Below are 7567 nucleotides of genomic sequence, written 5' to 3' on the forward strand. Positions count from 1 at the left end.
TTTCTCTTCTCCCTCTTTACTCTTTCTTCTCATGTTTACTTTCTCTATAACCTTGGTACCTTTTTACATTCAATATTCACATGTAACTACAATAATTATTTACCGGTGTTAATAAATTAGAAACTGTTCATTTTTAACCTCTGTTGTGCCATGCCTCTTTCTGCCAGGTAACATCAAATTGGAGTGGTTGAATACAGTGCTTTGTGTGGAGGGAGAAAGAGTTTTTTCTACACACTCTATTCTCTTCTCCAACACCACATGGTCTTCATGTGTGCTTTTTTACAGTATGTGCGTGGATTCCCCTTTGTTAGAGTGTCTGGCTCTGTGCCGGTGTTGTATATAGTTCGTGAGTGGTTGAGGGTTTAATGGTGGTGTGTAAAAAGCACTATTTGGATTGATTGCATACATCACATCCCGCACTGTAAATAAAACTTTTGTTGCACATTAGTCTGGCCCATGTGTCCCTCCTTGTCTCTGTTCATATTGTCATGATACATATTCATGATGCATAATATTTACCTACTTGGACCAAATTTCAGTCAATTCAGTCGGTTTCTGTACCAATGAGCCAGTGGTGGCATAGTGGGTTGTTCATGTCCAGCTACAGCCCTTTTTGAACAGAACATTTGGACATTTGGACATTTACCAGACGCCCTTATCCAGAGCGACTTACAATCAGTATTTACAGGGACAGTCTCCCTGGAGGTTAAGGTTAAGTGTCTTGCTCAGGGACACAATGGTAGTAAGTGGGATTTGAACCCGGGTCTTCTGGTTCACAGGCGAGTGTGTTACCCACTAGGCTACTACCTACCAGAAATGGGTTTAAATCACATCACAGTACAGAATCAGCTCTGTTAAAAGTTTTTAATGACATTCTCTTAACAAATGATTCTGGGAACTCTACATTACTTGTGCTTATCAATTTAATGGCAGCTTTTGCCTCACAATTATTAAAAGACCTACCAATCAGTGTCAGACAGCCGCCGTCAATCACTGTTTAAATCTTGTTTAAAAAACTCACATCCTGGCTTTTAACCCAGTGTGAGGTGGTTCATATACAGTGTTCTTATGCAGTGTTTTATTTGCTTTCTTAGGCAGTCCTTTCTTAACTCTTTTACTATGTTGCCTTAAATGTTTAATACAATTATTGAATTTAATTCAAATAGCTGCATGTTTTCTCTTTTACTCTGTTTTCTTTTTATTCTTTATTTTTAATTAACTTTTTGTCCATGTCTGTCCTGTTCCTGGTAATTAACTTCTTTGATTTAATGTACAGCATTATATGGAGGTGGTAGAGTATTCCCTAACCCCATCTGGTGGGACCATTCCCTTGCAACTAAAAGCCAAGAAGCTGGCCTCCACAATCTCATGTGACAGACACAGAGGCCCGACAGTTGTACTGACAATAGACCAATCTTGAATCTTGACAGAGGCTGGCCTCTCCCCTGGCTTCGCAAACAGCTGCTTACATGACCGGAAAGCCTGAGTACGGAGCACATACGCCTGCAATGTTCAAAATGGGCAGAGCAGATGAAGGCACCTCTCCATGTCCGTCACAAAAGGTGGTCGAGGAAGGGAGGGCAGCTCGAATGGCAAAGAACTGAAAGACTTTGGCATATCTTCAGGCACACAGGCCAGATTTGTAATTTTAGTCCTTGTTTACACTGCAGATCTTGATGCTCAATTATTACTTGTTGCCGATGTCTGATTTTTTTTACCTTCTTTTTACACGTTTTTGTTAATTGTGACCCATATCCAATTCACTTGTTTACACTTGCCACACAGTAGCCAAGATGGACGAATGTGAAAATATGCTTAATACTAGCTCTGCGATATATGCAAAGTTTGCCAAATAATACGATGACTTTGAGGCGGAGAAGAAGGAAAAGGGCAATTATTGCGCATATGCTTCAGTTATTATGGCCTCGACCATACAGAGGAATGTCTTGGTGCGTGAGAGATCTCAGGATTGGTGGGAGAATATTGTGGCGGGCTTTAGCGAGGAGCAGTGGGTCCGAAATTTTAGAATGAGCAAGCCAACTTACGATTTGCTGTGTCAACGTTTTCATTTCTCTCTTACAACGACACAACATTTCGCCGGGCTTCCTTTGCAGCCGAAATATCCTCAAAAAAAGATTTGTTTCTGTAGGAGCCTTTAATTTTAGCTTGAACTGACTATTCTCCCTACAGGCTAAGAAGGCATGTAACTTCAGCCATCGACCACTGCTCTGCACTTTCCTCCTCCATGTTTCTTCTGTTTGTTGTTGTTTGACATCATTAAACCAAAATGAAGTACTAAATTGTCACAGTTTTAATGACGTACAGAATGCAATGTCTACGAAAATCCGATCTGCCTATTTACAGTCGCATTGGCACATCTGATTTATATCTGATTTATTTCCACATATGAACGAGGCCTGAAATCGATCTCAAAATATCCAAATGCACGTGTTTACACTTTACACCATCATGGAACAGATCCGATCTGTCGCAAAAAATCGGGATTGGGTCACGTTTAACTGACAGTGTAAACGAGGCCTTAGTATCACCAGGTGCAAAGTGCATACACCTCAGGTGAGGTCACCCACTCGCATGGCTGATGTCCACGCCAGCAGCAATGCAGTTTTGTACGAAATGACCTTAACCATCAACCATCAATACCAACATGACAAACTAAAATAGCTGCCATATAAACCTTTATAGTTGAAAATGAGTGACCTTGCTCCAGCAGATCCTGCAGAAATGTTAGAATGCCCTCAGTGGAAAAGAGAAAAAAATAATAATAATCAATTTTGGAATAAGGTTATAACATACTGAGTTTCCACAGACTTTTGACACAGAAACATTAAATAATAATAATAATGTGCTGTAATCATTCTTTGTGCTTGTGCAGAGCTAGAACCACTCACTGTAAGTCAATCATGCATGCTCAGTGCACCATGCTTTTACAAGAATAAAAATATCCTGCATGTTGTATCATGATTTGTTATGCAGCATATTTGCACTTGGAGCAAAATAATTTCAAAATGAGCTAATGTTGAGTGCATCAGTATGTCTTATAATGTGCAAAGAGGCTTGTAAGACAGGGTTATATGGTTTTCTTTCAGAAGTTTGTGCTTGTCCTGTTAACATTTCTCCAAATTCGAATTCCTGTTTTATTGTCATGTGTACAGTGAAACTTAACTGAATGCCTATCTACAGTCAAAATGCATGATGCTGATCTTATGATACTCATAGGCATTGGAATTTTTTTGGATTTGTTGTCTCCCTTCCACTTTCCCTGTTAGGAGTTGCCACAGTAGATCAACAAGGGAGGTTCTCTGCATAAAGAATTTATGCCCCTCTTGATGCAGCCCTCCATATATACCTAAGTACCAGAAAATAAATGTTAATGTTAATTAAAACCTGATGCAACAAAGTCAAATGTTTAATTTAATACATTTAACATATGGAATAATTCACACCAGCTTTATGCAAATTACAATAGGTACATCTATATAATGGCCAGGCCAGGGTCGGACGTCTGGACAGCCCGGACCTTAGTCTCCAGGGACCACCGGAGAGGACCTAACATGCAATGAGGTGGGAGAATGGGTTCGGGGTCGGAGGATAAGGAATCTGCAGCGTGCTGTCGGGACAGTGCGGGACGGTAAGATAGTTGGAAGTTGAATTGTTCGAAGAAAATGGCCTACCTCGCCTGACAGGGATTGATTTGCTTGGAAGCTTTGATGGTGATTAGGTTTTGTTGATCGGTCCAGACATCTTACCCGTGTTTGTGTCTTGCCTTTTCCTTATGTGTTTTTCACGCAAGTAGTAAAATCCGTTGGTGTTACAAGAAACGCTGTCTCAAGCTCGCAGAATAAAACAATGGTGATTTCACCAGCCTCCTTGCACTGCTCCGTAACTCCGCATGTTCTGGCTGCCATCTTCTGTCCATTTAAGGCAGCACCCTTTCCACCACATCTTCCACCCTCTTAAAATCCAAGAATAAGACCATATAGCAATTTGTGGCTGAGGCTCTTTACCGGCCGCGGCAGGGTTCTTTTTTTGGTTTTAAGAAGGATGTTGAGTTAAGGCCCTGCACTGACTACCACAGCATCAACAAGATAGCAATCAAGAAACAGACCCCCTTAACACTCACACCACCCTCAACGCACTCTCGGGTGCAACCTTCACCAAGTTGGATCTCTGCTCAGTTTGATCAGTTTCTTGGTACATGCAGTTTTTCTTTAGAATGTCTAATGACACACTTTTTCCCGGGCGCCTTTCATGCCTGCCCACTGCTCACAAAGGGTGATGGTTAAATGCAGAGGGCTCATTTAGTTGTGTGCACCATGTGCTGTGTTTGCAGGTTTTTGACACAGACATTGAATAAATATGCTGTGCTTATTCTCTGTGGCTTCATAATGGTAAAACCCCTCACTGTAAGTTGGGTCATCTTTTTACAAGCAAATATAAAAAAAAAAAATCTGCATGTTGTATCCTGACTTGCCATACCCATTTTTGCTGTGGCCCTTGAAGCAGAATACTTTCAAAATGAGCCAATGTTGAGTGTATGAATATTTTTGAGAAGTTGCACCGAGGGTTACAAAACAGGGTAATATCATTTTCATTGGGAAAAAATAATAAGACAGTAAATACATTGAAATTGAACACAAAAAATAAATAAATAAAATCAATAAATGATTCATAGGTTATGACATTATAAGATTACAAAGTAAAAAAATAAGAAGTATTTTATGTTTAACTAGTATTAAGTTTGCAGTGTATATGATATAGTTATAATGCTTTATTTTCTTGACTCCTCCTGCCATCTTAAATGTCCTCTTCTTGGTATTCAGCCAAGATCGAGTTACCAGCCTGGCACCTGTATTCCCCGTATTCAGTCGAATAGCTGTAGCCTGACTTGATCGTTATCTTGACTGGAACCTTCACATCCACCTCTTTTCTCACAACATTCACAGTGAGCTTGGTGTGTGGATGAATGGTGGCTGGTAGGGAGATCTTCACACCCTTCTTTTCCGTCTTGGTGTTGCTGCTCCCCTTCTCCATGGTGAAAGTGTTACTCACAGACACATTGACTTCTTACTTCACTAAACCAATATCAAACCCAAATGACATTCCTACACTGACCTGTGTTGCATTGCTGAAGTTGAAGCTCTCAGTAACAGAACCTTCATACTCCCAACTGAGCTTAGAGGAGAAGGTCTGCTCACGTTTTCCACAATTCAAACAACAGATGGAGTCAATGACGACTGATTTGGTGTTTTCCTCCTTTTTGTCCCAGAGGAGCTCTGCTCTTATCTTTGGTCTCCCAGGTTTAATGGGACGAACCCAAGACACTTGGGACGTAGTTGTCCAACTCTGGCCACAATTGAACCTCCACCTCTGTTTAAATGCTCATAGAGGACACATGCTCCTCTGTCCACTCGGCAGGAAGAAATCATATCATTGAAACTGCCAAAACATAAGTTGGTCTCGCAGTTGGTAATACTCTTACCCCCATAGTGTGGATGTTCATACAACATTATCTGAGGATTTGTCAGATCCTCTTTCACTTTTTCCATTGAAGAAATGGCATCATGCCACTCCACTGTTGGATATTCACCCTCCTCATAGAAGATGTATTCACCCCGATAGACCGGCTTAGGCCTGTAAAGTTAAGATTCTCGTACACAAAGATCTTGTTTACAGGATTTGAAGCCATTCCTGTACTCCTGAAGGTTGTGCAAGAGATGAGAGCAAAAGTATGTGTGTGGAGAATTCCTGCTTTTTTCATGAATTTTGAATAAAGCAAAGAAAGGGATCACTTTTGGGATCCAAGGGTTGCTAAAGCAGCCTTGGACTAGCCAGGTTTTAATCTCCCCAACTTGCTACTCTTTATATGTTGGTTTTCTCCTTCACACTTTTGTCCATCATTTTTGATGTCTCACTGTCCATGCTGCTTTTCTGTTTCAGTGTTTGTTTGCTTTTCCGGCCATCATGCCGTTTCTTTGTTTTCAGTTTATTCGCACTTAAATCACAATTTTCTTTGTCAAGCGTTTGCACCTCCTTCACACGCCATGGCATAGTTATTAGACAAAAGATTAAATATACCAAAAGCACCAAAGACAGAACATAGGGAGTTTTTATAAGTTAATTGTAAAACATGGCATTCATGTTCGGCAAGCATATAGATTTGGAAAACTAACCAGTCTGGAAATCATTTATGCATATCCCAATTTTAGTATCATGGTTCTGCCACGTCAACAGGTGGCATGCAGGGTCCCCGCAGACTGCGTGCTGCTGCAGCAGCCGCAGAGAAACACAAATAAGAATGGGGCGTTATAAATTGTGCTTGGTGGCCCCATTCATTTTTGAGGTCCAGGCTCCTGCCTGGTGTCATGTTTGCACTCTGCATGTAATAAATGTAAAAAAATTACAAACATCTTCTGGCGCATCCTTAGCAAGCTTTAAATACATAGAAAACTAAATTGTCATGTACAGACAGAAGGCCAGGAGAGAACTCTGAGGTCTCTGACTTGAGGCTTTTCCCCCATATTTTAAAAGTGCATAACTTCATTGTGGTGAAGATACAATTTTCCATTTAAAATTTAAAATTCTTAAAAATGAAGAATGGTCATACTGCTTTCCCACTTCAAGCACTGCCTTTTACTGCCATCTTCTGGTTCCTGTTTGACGTTTTTTAACATGGAATAATCAGGCTGTACTTGCTGAATAAGAGATTTTTGTGCGATTTCTAAATCATTGCAAAATCACTGTTGATGTCAACTAGGTCTTCTAGTATTCTGCTATATTTCGCTATCATGAGAGAAGGACTGAGGACCCCAAATCTCAAAAGAGATTTGATGAAACACATGGGCTAACAGGCTGACAATCGCAGTTTACCTGAAGAATTGACCAGGATGTGAGCCCCAGCAAGTTCTTAATAGGCTGTGTGGAGGTGCAGGGCACTGCAGAGGCTGATTTTAAGTGAAGTGAAAGTGAAGTGATTGTCATTGTGATACACAGCACACAGTGCACAAAAGATAGTGCAGCAAAATATTTTTTGACGGAGATGTTTTGAGAGATAATAGTAACCATTTGTCTAATATAAAATGCAAAAATGTTAAATGTAAGCATACATTCAATGTAAGCATACATTCAATGAGGGAATTCCTGTAGGGTGTTCATCAGAGCCAGTCACTCCCCAGGACACAAATGTAAGAGGGCTGCACACACCCACACCCATACACACACACACATATATAAAATGTACTTATTTTCTTTCATTTTTGGATTGGTCTCAAAAGATTCTGATGGCAATGTCTGCCTTTTGCGGATCCTCCTGTCTTAACAGAAACCCAGGCAGTTGTAAGTGTCCTAATTTCTGGTGTATTGAGTTGGGAACATAATATTATAAAGTGTGCTAAACCAAACTGCTCATCTTCTCAGGATGTAGGGGATGAGGACACCATTTCTGCTGATCCAGAGAGCACAGTTCAGTGATGTACCGTAAACGCCAGAGTTTAATTAAATGGAAGTCATGTACAACATAATGTAACCCTAATCTACTGTATTTTCAGTT

General features: G+C 40.5%; 1 long non-coding RNA gene across 1 annotated transcript; it reads left to right on the forward strand.

The window, feature by feature from the left end:
- The first annotated feature begins 7153 nt into the window (after positions 1 to 7153).
- LOC114776346 (uncharacterized) lies at positions 7154 to 7567 on the forward strand. The gene is made up of 3 exons (XR_003745436.1): positions 7154 to 7202; positions 7293 to 7353; positions 7435 to 7567. It is a non-coding gene; the product is annotated as an uncharacterized LOC114776346 (long non-coding RNA).

Source organism: Denticeps clupeoides, unplaced genomic scaffold, assembly GCF_900700375.1.
Source record: "Denticeps clupeoides unplaced genomic scaffold, fDenClu1.1, whole genome shotgun sequence".
Lineage (NCBI taxonomy): Eukaryota > Metazoa > Chordata > Actinopteri > Clupeiformes > Denticipitidae > Denticeps > Denticeps clupeoides.